The sequence below is a fragment of the Panthera leo genome, chromosome F2 (genome assembly GCF_018350215.1).
Source record: "Panthera leo isolate Ple1 chromosome F2, P.leo_Ple1_pat1.1, whole genome shotgun sequence".
Classification (NCBI taxonomy): domain Eukaryota; kingdom Metazoa; phylum Chordata; class Mammalia; order Carnivora; family Felidae; genus Panthera; species Panthera leo.
The window spans coordinates 58,080,994-58,097,224 of NC_056695.1; positions in this window are offsets into that span (position 1 = coordinate 58,080,994).

Consider the following 16,231-nt stretch of genomic DNA (forward strand, 5'->3'; position numbering starts at 1 on the left):
TATCAGATCCAGCAAATGTGAGGAGTTGTAGCCTAACAATCCTCATGATTTCAAGTGAAGTCATCTTTTATCCCATTATTTCTGCCAAGGCCTCTGGTCAACCTGATCTTCACAGTCCTATTCGAGAAGGCACAATATCAGATCCTACACTGTGATATTTAATGAAGGAAGGGCAGTTCTCAGAGGGTGTCAGTATGCATGGAATTTGCCCAAAAACAATTCATGTTTTTCTTCTTAAAACCACTGACATTCAGATGGAGTATCATCTGCCCTTCAGGTAAAAGTAGACGTACATTTTTGCAGAACTATCTGGAAGCAACTTTTCCCAAGTGTTCCAAAGCAGCACTTTCATAAATAGGATAAATTGCCTCTTGCCTTCCTTCTTTCCTAGTTTTGAATGTTTAAAGTTTCTGTATACTCTAGTCAAAGAGGAATCCTACAAGTGCCTCAGCGGTACGACTAGGACTTGCTATCTACTAGCTCCTTCTGTTAGTCATTCTCTAACCCATGGGCTCTGTTCTTGTTCTTCCCATTTTCAGTGAAAAATCTTGGAATGGTATCATTCGTTACCAGTATTCTTTCTATTTCTTCCCTATATTTCTGGACCTATACTACTTCATAAAGCCCATATTTCATAAGAGCAGATTTTCATTTTCACTTGGCTTGAAAAAAACTGAATGCTTTAGGGCCTTGTTCAGCATTGGCTTTGGAATGTCAATTCTTATTTACTGAGAAAAAGGAAGAGGACAGGGCACAGCGTTTTATCCCCAGTTCTCTATCATCCTCTTGGATTCCTGATAATCCTCCTTCCCCCACTGCCTGGGCTTTTATTCTCATGCACCCTGGAGGGAGGCATAGCAGTAACTCACAGCCAGAGGGAGGCCTTGACTATTGTAAAGGCCAGTGCTTTAGTATACAGCTATATTATGGAAATCAAACAGTCCATTATATCCAAAATTTCTGTGTTCTATTTTCCTCCGATCTGTTTGTTCTGTGTTCTAAACAACTCCTTGGGATATAGTCTTTACTCCGGTTGAGCATTGTGTAATATACCTAAACCAACACAGGATTTCTTGAAGATGTGTAGTTTGGCTGTCTTTTTTAAATCACTTTCCCCAGCTTACAGTTGCCTATTTCAGTTCACCAGACAGCAGGTGTTTAGATTCTCTGCTGCCATTTAGTCTCAGCACATGTTCTGCCCAGCTGAGTCGTTTTTCAGCAGGCACTCCTAAGCATTAGTCAGATCTTTCCTGGGTCAGCTATCAAATAACAAAGTCAACCATGAACTCCCAGAGCCTTCTGTCACCCAGGCCACAATGTGATATCTCTGAGGACTCCTTTGTTACATGTCAAGTAAGAGAAAAACAAGAGATGCACATTGAAACCTCTACTCCATATTAATCCACCCTATAGATATTTGATGTTTCTCTTTGTCAGTTACTGAACAAAGTGAATATTAATGGAAATGATGTTGAAACTGTATTTTTCATGCGGCTAATCAAACAGTCACCTCTCAGCAGGAAAATTCAAAATGAATATGGCTGTGTGAGAAAAGACAGGAAGGGAAGAAAAAACAATATAACAAGGAAAATGTTAAATTGTAGTTGATAGAAATTGTATCAAGATGCAACCCACATAGAAATATTAACTTTTTAAGAGTTATTCTCATGACAATTAACCATCAATAGAGACATCCATAGGCACGATTTTCCTGAGTGGATAAATTAGATGTGTGTTAGTATTAGAAAAAGAGAGCAGTGGGAATTAAGAAGAGGATAGGGAGGTAAAATGGGTAACATAAAAGAAGAAATATTTCTCAAGTTCAGCCTTAGGAGAAATAAAATTGAATCAAAACAAGAAAGCTGAGTCAAAATCTCCAGGGCTTCAACATTTTCTTGTCTGTTAGCAAAAGAACTAATATGAGTGGTAACATATTTTGCAGGATTAGGATTTCTACTCAGAATTTTGGTGTATCAGTTGATTATACCTAGAATTATTTTAAACTTTTTAAATGTTTTTATTTATTTTTGAGACAGAGAGAGAGAGAGAGCGAGCGCATGAGCAGGGGAGGGGCAGAGAGAGAGGGAGACACAGAATCCGAATCAGGTTCCAGGCTCCGAGCTGTCAGCACAGAGCCCGACACGGGGCTCAAACTCACGGAGTGTGAGATCATGACCTGAGCTGAAGTCGACCACTCAACCGACTGAGCCACCCAGGTGCCCCTACCTAGAATTATTTTAAAAGATTTCAGTCAAGCGTAAAGGACCTTGTGGAGGGTGTTACATTCAATCTAAATGTAGGGAGAAATGTATTTCTCTAAATGTATTTCATCTAAATGTAGGGAGAAATATACAACTCAAATTATCAATACATTTTTCTTAAAAACATTAAATGAAGAATTATTATTCTTCTGGCATCTCTCAATTTTCCCTATCCCACAAAATACCATGATGTCTTATGATTTATTTAAAGCATAACACTTGCAATGAATTTGTGTGTGTGTGTATATATATATATATGTGTGTGTGTGTGTGTGTGTGTGTATACATATATATATTTATATATATATTTATGTGTATATATATACATATATATATTTATTTTCTAAACCTAATATAACTGCATATAAACATTATACAAATTGGGTTTTTATATTTGGCTATTTTAAAAATTGGATTTTTTAGTTTTCATGTTATAAAATACTTAGAATCTTATGGTGTAGTAGAAATACCAATAGACTTGGTCTTTGGAAACTTTGGTTCATTTTACTATGTGATGTCATGAGGGAAATTCTGTGTTGAAGTATCAATTTCCTTTTTAATAAAATGAAGTTAATGAATTTTATTTCCCTCCTCTAGCTTTCCTTTCTTTGTGTTTTTGAGAGTCAATGTTGGGGTGCCTGGGTGGCTCAGTGAGTTAAGTGCCTTACTCTTGATTTCGGTTCAGGTCATGATCTCACAGTTCATGAGTTTAAGCCCCATGTGGGTCTCTGTGCTGTCAGTGGAACCTGCTTGAGATTCTGTCTCCCTCTTCCTCTGCCCCTCCCTCCCCCCAGATAAATAAATAAAGTTAAAAAGAAAGAGTCAAAGTCAACACAATTTTTCTTAATCCCAGATACCACCACAGGCGGTCAACAAGGAATGCTATTCTTTCCACCTAAGGTGTTTGGAAAAAACCATTGAATCCAATGAAACATACAAGAAGATTTAGCTGTTACTTTACTGATGCATGAATTTAAAGTTCCTAGCAGAGACCAGACATTTTATTATATTCATAGCTATGTTTCTAAACCCACTTATTTGACTAACAGTTGCAAAGTAACTTTTAGTATTTCACAGGTGCATCTGCCTCAAGGACATCTCCTGTCCAAACTGCCAGATGGTCAAACATCAGAGGCCTCTCTGTACCTGTAAAATGACTATACATTTATAAACACTCTATTTATTATGCAGGTAATTTTTACACTTTTGATTTATTTATGGTGGTGTTTATTTGGTACCTGAATACTGTGCATACATATTTTATATTGTTGATGTGACTTAACAGGTACTGTCATTCCATATAGTTTAGAAAATACAATAATCAAGTTGAAAAGTTTGGTTTTTATCCTTTGCATCAAAGTTTTCAAGTGAATATTTCATTTCATGACTTATTTGGTTGAAATCATTAAAATTCAGTAAGTTTATATTGTATTTAAGAGGATATTGTAAGTCAGAAGTCCAGACAATAAGGTCCAGGAGGTGTATATCCTCATGTATAGGATGCTTGTCTTCATGATTATTGAAGTCATTATAGATCTATCTTAGACAATAGGATACATAAAGGACTATTGTGTCTCCCAGGTAAAACAATGTAGTCAAAAAATTTGTCTTTTAGTTTATATATTGAGAGAGAAATACAGTACAAGTGGGGAGGGGAAGAGAGAGAGAGAGAGAGAGAGAGAGAGAGAGAGAGAGAATCCCAAGCAGACTCCATACTGTCAGAGTGGATCCTGATGCTGGGCTTGAAGTCACAAACCATGAGATCATGACCTGAGCTGAAGTTAAGATCCAGACGCTTAATCAACTGAGCCACCCAGGTGCACCAAGTCATATCCATTTCTAAGGTCCCTGAAGAGGTCAAACCAATTTTGGCATGACTTTTAGGTGTTTCTATTCACTCTTTTGGTAGGCTGAGGATTTGGATCAAAACCAATTCAAGGATAGATAAAAATAGACTGACAAAAATATTTACAACATATATATATGTTACAACATATATAACATATATAACCTAATATCTTAGTTGAAAAATAACTGGCAAATAAAAAACCAAAATAAATATGTTTAAAACCAGTATGTTGGAAAATATACTAAAGGATTCATGATATCCAGTATTGTATTAAGTTCTACTCCACATTGTGGGGTTAACATACCTTAAAATGTACCAGAAGAGTAGGACTTGGGAAGGGAGTGAGGTAGGAAAATAATATTCATGTTACATAATGGACCCATGTTAATCTTCAAAGAGGATTTGTGGATTTTGTAAATGGAGAAGTAATTATGATGATATGGTTAGTGGTGTTGGGATGTTAATTATAATCTAAAGAGTCAGGAATTCTTCACTCAAAAATCCCTAACTTAGGCCTTGGATGGAAAAGCTTTTGTTCCACTCAACACCTTACTATTGGTCTATAAGAATTACTCACTGGCACACACATTGTCTAGGAAGGAGAGCTTGTTGAAAATGTTTCACAAAGTATTTGGTTACATATAAATGGTGGAGAACACACCTTAGGAGAAATATCGAGGTTAATCAATTTAGTAAGCTTGATTTATCCCTGAAAGAATTCAGTTGACTCGTTCTTTATAAGTCTGGAAGCATGTTCAAAGTTAAAACTCTTCATGAAAAAAATCCCTCATTCTCTTAAACTCAAATCTGTGAGCTATTACCAGGAACTCCTAATTGATCTTACCTGTGCTGAGGGAAAGTACCGATTTTTCATGATTCGTGCCCTTTATGTTTGAAGTTGATGCTTATTAGGATGTTGTTATTGAATGTGAATGAGCATAACTAAAAAAAGCTGATGTAATTAGTAGTCTTTACAAGAATGCCTTCACATAATGATCTTTTTTTTGGGGGGTATTTGTAATCATTATTTACCATGCTGCACCTTAAACTCATAGTTATGTTTCTCAAAACATGAAAAAAAATCAAAATGACTCATTTCATTTAAAATTTTGCTTGAAAAAGTGTTTTCTATTACTGTCTCTTCAGGGCATTAATTGAGGGTTTTTTGTTTTCAATGTGTCTATAAAAGTTTTATACGCCAACTCTTCTCATTGACCTACTTCACCTAATCATTCAGTCTCCAAGGTCTCCAGCAGTCCAGCATATTTCCTACCTTGTACAGCCATGAAAATTTGCATGATGCCATCATCCCTAAAGGACCTCTGACACACAGGGCTGAATCTTACTCTTGATCCTATAATACAGGATCATTAAACTTGGTAATTTAAACATCATTTAAACTTGGTGAAAGTGTTGTGAAGTACACAATTTTTTCATTTCATAGATAAATCACTTAAACTGGATAGCATTCATTCCTTTGCTCAATCATTTACTAAATAAACAGTATAACTTCTAAATGCCAGGCATGATTATAAGTACCCAGAAACAGACACAAACAAACGGACCAAGTTCTTTCTCTTTTATTAAATGTTTATTTTTTGAGAGAGAGAGAGTGTGTGTGAGTAGGGGAGGAGCACAGAGAGAGGGAGACACAGAACCTGAAGCAGGCTCCAGGCTCTGAGCTGTCAGCACAGAGCCTGATGTGGGGCTCGAACCCATGAACCGTGAGATCATGACCTGAGCTAAAGTTGGATGCTTAATTGACTGAGCCACCCAGGAGCCCCTCCAAGCTCTGTTTCTAACAGAACTTACATTCTAGTTGTGGTATTCTAAGAACAATGTAATGAGTAGGTGAACGTTTTAAAACAAAAAATATTAAGTTCTGTGTTGAAAATAAAATAATTTGATGTGAGTGTTTACACCGACTTTGTAAGAGCATGTCATTATTCCCGTTTCAGAGAAGATGAAAATGAAACCTAAAGATAATGAGCAAGTAATTCAAAGAAAGTAAATAATCAGTGGTAGAGCCTCAATGTGAATTCATGCATCTTACTCAAGTTTATCTTTATTTATAATATGCTATATTTCATGCTGCTCACCGTCTTTATTCTTAAAAATTCACTTTGGTGTAAAACTTAATGCCACAAACATCTTCCACATCATCATCCTAATCTCAAAATACTTGCTTTTGTTATATGTTGTTAGGTGAGCCTTGAAGAATAATATTGTGCTTTATTTTCAGGGACTAAAATGTAGATAATTAAGAATTTTTAATCATCATAATAATTGGTTACTATAATGGCATCTTCTAATATATGACAGATCAGTGTCTACTAAATGTTCCACATTCACTCTCACCTTCAACCCTCACAGCAGCTCTAAATTACAAGTAGTTTATTATTCTCATTGAATATTCGAGGAAGCTATGTCTGAGGAAGGTCCTATAAATTGTCTTCTTTCTGTTCCTTGGATGATACAAACTCTTTCCTACCTTTGAGCTTTCGAACTTACCATCTTCTTTGCCTGGAAATCTCCTTTCTCCTCTTCCCTTATCCCTTCCAAATCCTCATCTGGTTCTCTCCTTCAAACCAGTTCAGTCTTAAATACCATCACATAAGTCTTTTTACGTAGTAAATAGACCATTACTGTACCTATAGGTATACTCTACTGCTTTCTTCTATAATTCTATTTTAATTTTTAAAGCAGTTTTTCACTAAATTGCTATTATTTACATGTTTTGCTTATGTGCCCCATAGAGCAGTCACTATCTTTCCTGCTTACCAAAATCTACACAGTGTTTCAAGCAATGCCTGGCTTTTTTTAGATTATATATATATATATATATATATATATATATATATATATACTACTAGCTATGATTATAAGATCTTAATCACCTACAGTTTAGCACATGCTTTAATATTCATTCAGTAAATAGAAATATAAATGGTATTGGCATAAGAAAACTAGGGAAAGGATAGAGATGTTAGTTACTCTGATAAGAATTTAATCAATACCTTTGTAAGGAAAGATCAGAAATTAACACTGAATCCTCACTATACTGTATCTGTATGTGATATGTATTAGCAGTGAAATTATTACTGCATCTGTGTTACATATTAGCAGTGAAAATTATATATTTGCATATATACATGCATTCTGGCAATTAGCTTTACATTCTGGGACAATTTTTTGCCTTCAGGAATTTGTCAATTTTCAGAGTAAGCATAGGGGCAGGGTAGAGAAAGAAAGGATGGAAGGAAGGAGGGAAGGAAGGAAGGAAGAAGGGAGGAAGAGAGAGGCACCCTAGAACTTCAGTAGTCTCCATTAGATAGATGATAGATAGATAGATAGATAGATAGATAGATAGATAGATAGACAGATAGACCTACATGTATATGTATACTTCTATCTATATCTATATATCTATATCTGTATTTTTGTTTTGTTTTCTCTGTGATCAGTAATTACATCTGTACCTCACTTTCATGGGTGGATTTGCCTTAGATTTCTTCTTGCTTCACTTTCATGGTGGATTTGCATTAGATTTTTAGTGATCTGTACTTGATTTCATCTACTTTTACATGAAATGCTAAAAGGGTTTGCAGAAGTATCTGCCATGACATCTGTCAATAACCATCTGTGTTTGTTTTCATTGGAGATCTAAGAGAAACTGTGCAGGTTATTTGGGAAACAGAAGACAGATCAGGCAGATCACATTTTAAAGATTTCTTACAGGAGAGTATTAAAGGTGGTGAACCCCATAATTGGGAAAGTAAAGAAGAAAAAATTGGTGTAGAGTAACAGTAAGGTGGGCTGAACTTCCTAGAAATATTTTCTTTAACTTGGTTTGCACTCTCTTCTGCTTAATCTCTATCACTTTGATCCTTATTTTCTTCCAGACATGTCTTCAAATTTCTGAACCACTGATGGCATATTTTCCTGTTGCTAGCATTGTTATAATTTTATTCTTTATTTGTATATGTTTTGTGTCATTTCAACAAAATTTTAAGGGGAATAAAAAATAAATATATTTATTCAGTCTATCTCATTTAATTTGCCATCAAATGATGGTTACTAGTACAGAGAACAGTGATGGAAATCAGATAGCATGTCACTCAAAAACTGCCTGTATTTGTGTGTAATCATCAGGATTTTTTAACGATGGGCTAGATGGAAGAATGTTTCCACCTGGGGTGTGAGGAGAACAGTAGCCAGAAATGGGAATCCCTCACGGTTTTCCAGTGTGTTCATAGAAAGCATCATTCACACCGATCCAGCCAATACCAGTCTTTTTAAATGTAGTAAATTCATTATGTTTGCCAAGGAACTGACAAGCTACAAGGCACAAATTTAAAAAAAAAGCTTCTATCTATCTAGATATTTCTGTATTTATAGAATTCACATACATGTATTTTATTTTTTTTAATTTTTTTTAACGTTTATTTATTTTTGAGACAGAGAGGGACACAGCATGAAATGGGGGAGGGACAGAGAGAGGGAGACACAGAATCTGAAACAGGCTCCAGGCTCCGAGCTGTCAGCACAAAGCCCGACGCGGGGCTTGAACTCACAGACTGTGAGATCATGACCTGAGCCGAAGTTGGCCGCTTAACCGACTGAGCCACCCAGGCGCCCCACATACATGTATTTAAAAAAAAATATCTGTATGTGATGGGGCACCTGAGGGAGAGGGAGAGAGAGGGAGAGAGAGAGAGAGAGAGAGAGAGAGAGAGAGAGAGAGAGAGAATCTTAAGCAGGCTCCACCCACACTGCAGAGCCTGACAGCAGGGCGCAATCCCACCACCTTGAGATCATTACCTGGGCCGAAATCAAGAGTCTGATGCTCCACCAACAGAGCCACCCAGTTGCCCTGCCCATTCCACCATCTCTCTATTTCTGAGGGATCTTTTCATTACCATATAGCTTTCACAAACCAACCAACCAACAAAACAATATAGCCTTCACCAGAGCACGTGTGTGCACCTGCAGGGCCTCTGCTTCTATACATTTTTTGGCCTGTCTTAGTGAGTTAATCTTATCTGGGGCACTTTCATTTTCATCTCTACAAAAATACCTTTCTTGTCCCCCTTTTCCCTCTTTCTTCACTTTTTACAGCTTATCTTAATCTTTTTTTTTCCTTCATTTCCCTCTTGGACCCAAGTCTCATTTCTCTTCTATCAATGACTTCCTTCTGCAAATAGACATCCTCAGGTTCTGTGTAACCACCAAAATAACTTTTTTTTTATATTTTCTAATCTGTTGCCTCTTCAAGTTTCTGTCTTGAGCATTTCACCAACATCTTAAAATTTTTCATAAGTTTAAAACTCAAATGATTTATCCATGTTGCCCTTTTCAATCTGAATTATGACTGTACCATTGAAGCCACTGAAGCCACTTTCTTGGAAATAACCAAAGACAGGAAAATGGATCCCAAACTTTCTTTCCCCCTCAGTATTCATTCCCACAAACCATTTGCAGAATTTTGTTCATTAACAAGAGAATCTTTCTTGAAATCTTTACTCTTTTTTTGTCTTCCAATGATGCCAATATTCTGATTCCCTTAATTCTCTCGTTTCAATGTACCTGTCCTCCTCGATGTGTTGTATTCCTGCTTCCATAAAAAAAGAATGAGTTACCCATATTCATCCTAACTGCAAACTTTTCTTAACTATTTTCAGCTCTTCCAACATTCCCCTGTTATTTCTATTATTTAAATATCCTCGTATCCATTTACCCTTTTTTAAGTGCAATTCTTCTGCTTTAATCACCTATGAGAAAATACTATACTTCTGTTTGCCAAAATATGTTCTCTAGACACATATTACAGAAAATGTGCTGGAAAACTTTTCTATAGCTCAGCATTCACTCTCCTCTTACATGATATATATGACAATGTTAGGGGCATGTAGAAATCATGCAAAAGAAATCTCTTAATTCAGATCAGATATTCTAACAGTTGTTTTGCTAGAGTTCAGCCCTCTACTTCCTTTTTCTTCCCTTATAAAAATCTACTGGGGGCACCTGGGTGGCTCAGTAAGTTAAGCCTCTGACTCTTGGTTTCCGCTCAAGTGAGGATCTCACATCTCACAGTTGTGAGATGGACCCCTTTGTCAGGCTTTAGCTGAGTGTGAAACTTGCTTGGAATTCTGTCTCTCCCTCTCTCTCTCTGCCCCTCCCCCTGCTCACTCACTAGTGCTCTCCCTCTCTGTCTCTCTCTCTCTCTGTCTCAAAATAAATAAATAAACTTAAAAAAATTCCTACTAATCACTACCAGAAATATGGCTTCCTAGAAAACGAACTGCAGACTGGTATTTCACATGAAGTCCCAAATTTAGCAAGTCCCAAACAGAAATCATATGGACATGCCTAGTAGTGGCTCCATGAAGCTCCAGGTAGCCTAATTTCAAAACAATGGAGTTATCTTGCTTTTTTCTGCTCCCAATAGTCTACATCTAATCACTCAGCAAAATTGGTTAATCCTATTTTAAAAATGCTTCATACAGTTGGTGCTCTTCCCATTTTAACAGATATTAGCTTATGTTGCAGACTCCCTATACCTCTCAAGCAAAATTTCAAGACATATCTATTTAGGTTTCTCATTTTCCTAAAATTAAAGTATGATGTTGTAATTTTCCCACTTAAATTCTTCACTACTAAAATTATTTCAATAGAATAATAGACATCTCTCATTCTGACATTTAAACTACATATTCCAATGCACGAACCTAATCACTCAAGTGAGATGGAATTCATTCTTTGTGGAAGTGTTATATTAGGTTGCTATTTAAGACACTTCAAACCATAAAATATTTTGGTTATCCTCATTAGTGAATTCATTTATTCAGGAATACTTGGGGTGTTCAGCATATGCCGGGCCTCATGAGACTTTGCGTGGACACACAAAGAAAATAAATTCGCATTGGGCCATTGTGTTTATGTGTGTGTTTTCACCACGTCACACTGGCTCTCTGATTACTCTGGGGGAGCAGGGGGGACATTTACTCAGTGAAGGCTACCAAAGAATTGAGAAAAGTTAAGATCTCATATAACAGGATTCCTTCTATTAAATAAAATATAGCATATGTAGGTGACTATGATTATAAGCTGCATAAGACCTCAACTAAGATATTTATGCAGGACATGTATGTTATGTTTACTGCTCCTGGTCTAAAGAATGATTTCCCCATTCCCACTAATGTGTGTACAAATTCATTGCCTGGTCTCCATTGTTCAACTTCCTTAACTCTCCTAGATTGGGGTGTCGTGACCTGTTTATAACACAGAGGTTTAGGCATCATGAGCTGCAGTCACACAGCACAGAATCAAGCTCTGACACTTACAATTATTAGTTTTACTTTAAGTAAAATAAAAGTTCAATCATTTTCTCATCTCAGAAATGGTGAAAAACATTTTTACTCTAGGAATTGTGAAAATTAGTTTAATGTGCCTGGCATATAACTGCTCAAAAAATGTTACCAATTGTTAGTTATTCATTATCAGAACTCATGCTTTTATCTCTCAAAGAGATATTGATTTGGTTTTGTTAACTTGAGTATTTAGGCTGTAGTTCTGTTAGTCTACAAATTTCTTTAAGGCAGTGGAATAGTTTTCTGTTAGTGCTGTAACAAATCACCACAATTTTTTTGTCTAGAACAACATAAATTTATTATTTATCAAATAACTATATCTTATTAAATTAATATAACAGTTCTGAAAGTCAGAAGTTCAAAATTGGCCTTACCACAGTAAAATCACAATGTTTTCAGGGCTAAATTCCTTATGGAGTTTCTGAGGAAACTGCCTTTTCTGGCTTCTTTATAAAGGCCACTTACATTCCTCAGTTCATTACCCTTTCCTTTATCTTCACGCCAGTAGAAGAATAGTTCAAATTTTTCTTTCTGAACTTGACGTCCTTCTCCTGTTTATAAGGATCCTTGTGATATTATGTTGGAACCAAGTGGATAATCTGACATAATTCTATCTCAAAATCCTTAAATTAACCATTATCTGCAAAGTTCCTTTTACTGTGTAAATATTCACTGGTTTCAGGGATTAGGAAGTAGACCTCTTTAGGGGCCATTATTCTGTTGACCACAGGCAGGGTATATAGATTTCATCTTATCTTAGTTTAGTTTTTATAGTGTTTAGTGTACCTTGTCTTCACGTAAGGGGTACAATAAATGTCTGTTGAATAAATGAATCTGTAATGGCAGAATAAATAAGTAATAATAGAAAATCTTAAAAATACTTGCATTTCCTACTCTACGTTTGAATACTACTTAATTATTTAAACCAGAACTTCCTGCACTCCCCTAGAGTAGCAACTAACTCATGGAAAATTTAGGTTTATCTATTTATTAAAAAAAAGGCCTACCTACCTGTTATAAATCAGCTTGATATAGAGCTCCAACAAGATGTGTACTTTCAGGACAAACTTCCATCATTTGCTAACTTAACTCTCATCCATTTATGTATTTGCTTTCAATGGTAAGAATGTTTTGGATGAGTGACATATGTCAGGTATGTTTCTTTGAGGATGGTGAATGCTGAACTTTGTATCATGAGCTGTGGTACCGATTAGAATGTTTCAAGTTGTGACCTTAACTTGAACAACATTTTACTTTGTGGAATGTCAGAAGATTTTATGTGTTACCTAAAAAAAGACACTTTTATTTAAATTCATGAAGGCTTAATAGAAATAGAATATGTTTGGTAAATTTATCAGTATAGATGCGGTTACTTATATAGATTGTACTGTTCATTTTATGTCAAAACCCTGCTTTAAGCTACAGTGATAGAGCTTTGTATTTAAATGTTTTTATTTACAAACTGCTCAGAACTGTTATTCAATATTAAGTTTTAAGTTTTTACCAAAGCTCAGTGGAATTTAGCTCATCCATTTAAACTTTAATCATGGCAAAGCAGTACATAGATAATGAATTATTGCTTCAAAATAGAACCATGAAATGACATGAAAAATGTTCATATCTTGATTGAAATATGAGCATTTACAAGGTTATGTTTAATTCACTTCATGTCCGCAGCATCAATAGTTTTCAGTGCTATGATTCTATGTTTATTTGCATTGCAGACTCTCATACTGAAGGTTGTGGGCTCAATCAGTTCACACTGCTGCAGGCAGAAAATTCTGTATATGACATTCTTGTCCTCCATGTTTACAGATAAGTTTCAAATTAAAAAAAATTATAACCAGCTACATTTATTTGTTTAAAAAAAATTGCCCAAATAATGGTATTGATTTTTATATTATCTAACAGATTTGAACTAAAGAGATATCTTCAATGAAAGTTTTAGCAACATTCAAATCAATCTATAGGATGCTCTATTTGGAAGGTAGACATTTTGGAAAAAATCAAATTTCTGATCACAATTTAAAAATACTGAGAGATTTAGGTACCACAGCAAGTTTTGTTTTGTTTTGTTTAATTTTCTTTAGTCAATGCCTACCCAAAAGAGAAATGTAAGTGCTAAGAATATTGTTAAGCAGACCCAGGGGCTAATTCTCACTTAAATTCTCAAAACAAAAGGGAAAAAATGTCTATTGAAAAACTTTGGAAAGTACCCTAAGGTGAGAGACATTCTAGGGAGACTGACAAGAAGAAAAAACGCCTGTAAATCTAACAATAACAACACAAAAAATCTTTTATTCAGTTCAGATGGAACTCAATTGAGACACCAAAACTATGTTTTTTTTTCCACATAGTCCCAGTTTATAGCTGTTGCCTCATGTAATTATTTTTTAAACTATTTTTTATTTTTAAAAAAATTTTAGAGAGCTCGTGTGCACCTGCAAGTGGGGGGACAGGGACAGAGGGAGAGAGAATCTTAAGCAGACTCCACACTGAGCGTGAAGCCCAACTTAGGGCTTGATCCAGTGATCCTGGGATCAAGACCTGAGCTGAAATCAAGAGTCAGACACTCAACCAACTGAGACGCACCCCTCAAGTAACCCTCCTATTACTCTCCAAAGTGTCCCAGTTAGGATGATAAATTACATGATCACATAAAACTGATAAGCTTAATGCTTTAGATTCTAAAGGTCCTTTCACTATTGAGAAGAAATTACTCCCTAAACTAAAAAGATTACTGGAATTTGAGCAACTTTTGCTATTCTATTGGAATAAAAGTCATGAAGTTTGAAGACTAATCTCTGAGAACTGATCTATTTGATGTGTATATTGCTTGTTCTAGTTTGTGACAGTTTCATTAAATTGATGTAATTTTCTTTGGCAGAAAAGTGATTGTATCTAATTTCAGAGCCAGATCTCTTGAGAACCCTAAGCCTAACAATTGCGATATGAGAAGCTTATCAACTATTTAAATTTTATGTTAAGGATTTGTTGCACTTAATGGAAATTTTTTTCAAGATTTCAAAATTCTAGAGGAGAATGAAATAGGAGACATTTGCTTATAAATTACTATTCTGAGGGAACATTATAAACTCCAATACTAAAATGTTTGTATACCAGTGTTTGCTTACCATTAACGTTTCTGGCTTGATGTGCTTACTATCACTTTGTAATATGTAGAACATGTTATGAATTGGCCTATTGAATCAATATTAATAAAAATCAAGTTAAAACACATGAATCCACTGTGTCTGTTTTGTATCTGCATTATATTTTAATACTGCTATGGACTTTGAGAAAAATAGTGATATAAGACATGATTTTAGCCCCTACAGAAATCATTGTGACATCAAAAATAACGATCATCATCATAATTAAATATAGTACCAAAGTCCTGGCAGGACAGAAATGGCACTCGAACGCCATCTGTCAACTGCGATCCTTGGATGACCATGTACTTTGCCTTTCCTTTTACAGATCTGCATCCTCTACTTCTGTGTCCTTCACTTTTTTATGTTGTACCTTTATCTCTGAAAAGATTTTATCGTATTTTCAATAAATGTGTATATATATATAATAAAAATAATTGACATTTACTTAGTTCATAGTATGCAAGGTATTGTTCAATACACTTTTTGTGTATTAATTTTTATATGTATGAACAACAATCCCACATATCTTGTGGTAGACGTAGAGCCTCTCCCTAAGGAATGTGGTGGAGGCTGCCTCAGAACAAAGGAAGGCAACATGGTCTATCAACTCCTATACACGTATACATAGCTTGTAGATCTGAACGGCTATCTAACTTGGACTGTGTCCAATCAGACTATATGTGTCACCATATATGGGAGACAAAGAAGTAGAAATCGCATAAAAGGCTACACCCCACTGTATTTGGAGCTCAGTTTTTCAGGTACGAACCCACTGAGCCGATGCTGGCAAGTGGAATAAAGTTGTTGCTTCCTGGAAGAAGATAGCCTCAGTGAACTGTCTCTTTGTGCGAGAATCCTGCTATAATTCAATTTATAGATAAAGAACATTTTAAACTTAGACATGGTAAAATAAATTGTTGAAATTCACCCTATCAGTAATTATGGGATGTGGTATTAAAACACATTCACTCTGGCTACAGAGGTATTCTCTTTAACATAGTATATTGCCTCATGAGTTATATTTATGTATTACTACCCTAATACATACATTGTGCATATATATTTTATATTGCCAAAGATATAAATTTTAAAAGAAATAAGAATAAATATGTAATTTTGGCTTTTATGTCTTACATCTTCCCACTTTTATTTTTTTTAATGTTTTTATTTAGTTTTGAGACAGAGAGAGACAGAGCATGAGCAGGGGAGGGGCAGAGAGAAGAGACACAGAATCTGAAGCACGCTCCAGGCTCTAAGCTGTCAGCACAGAGCCCAATGCAGGGCTTGAACTCACGGAGTGTTAGATCATGACCTGAGCCGAAGTCTGACGCTCAACCAACTGAGCCACCCAGGCGACCCACATCTTCCCACTTTTAAATTTCCTTTCTTTGAAGACTGCAACCAGTTGATGCATGCCGACACACTTTTGTGCGGTCTTAGCCTGTCATTAAAAAAATATTGTGGTAGGACTGGCCTTTGTGGTTCTTATATGTTTGCAAAATGCCTTCCAACAATAAGTATCAGGAAACTTTGAAAAAAAAAATAATGTTTATTACTTACAAAACCTGGAAATCACATAACACACCTGGGGCCACA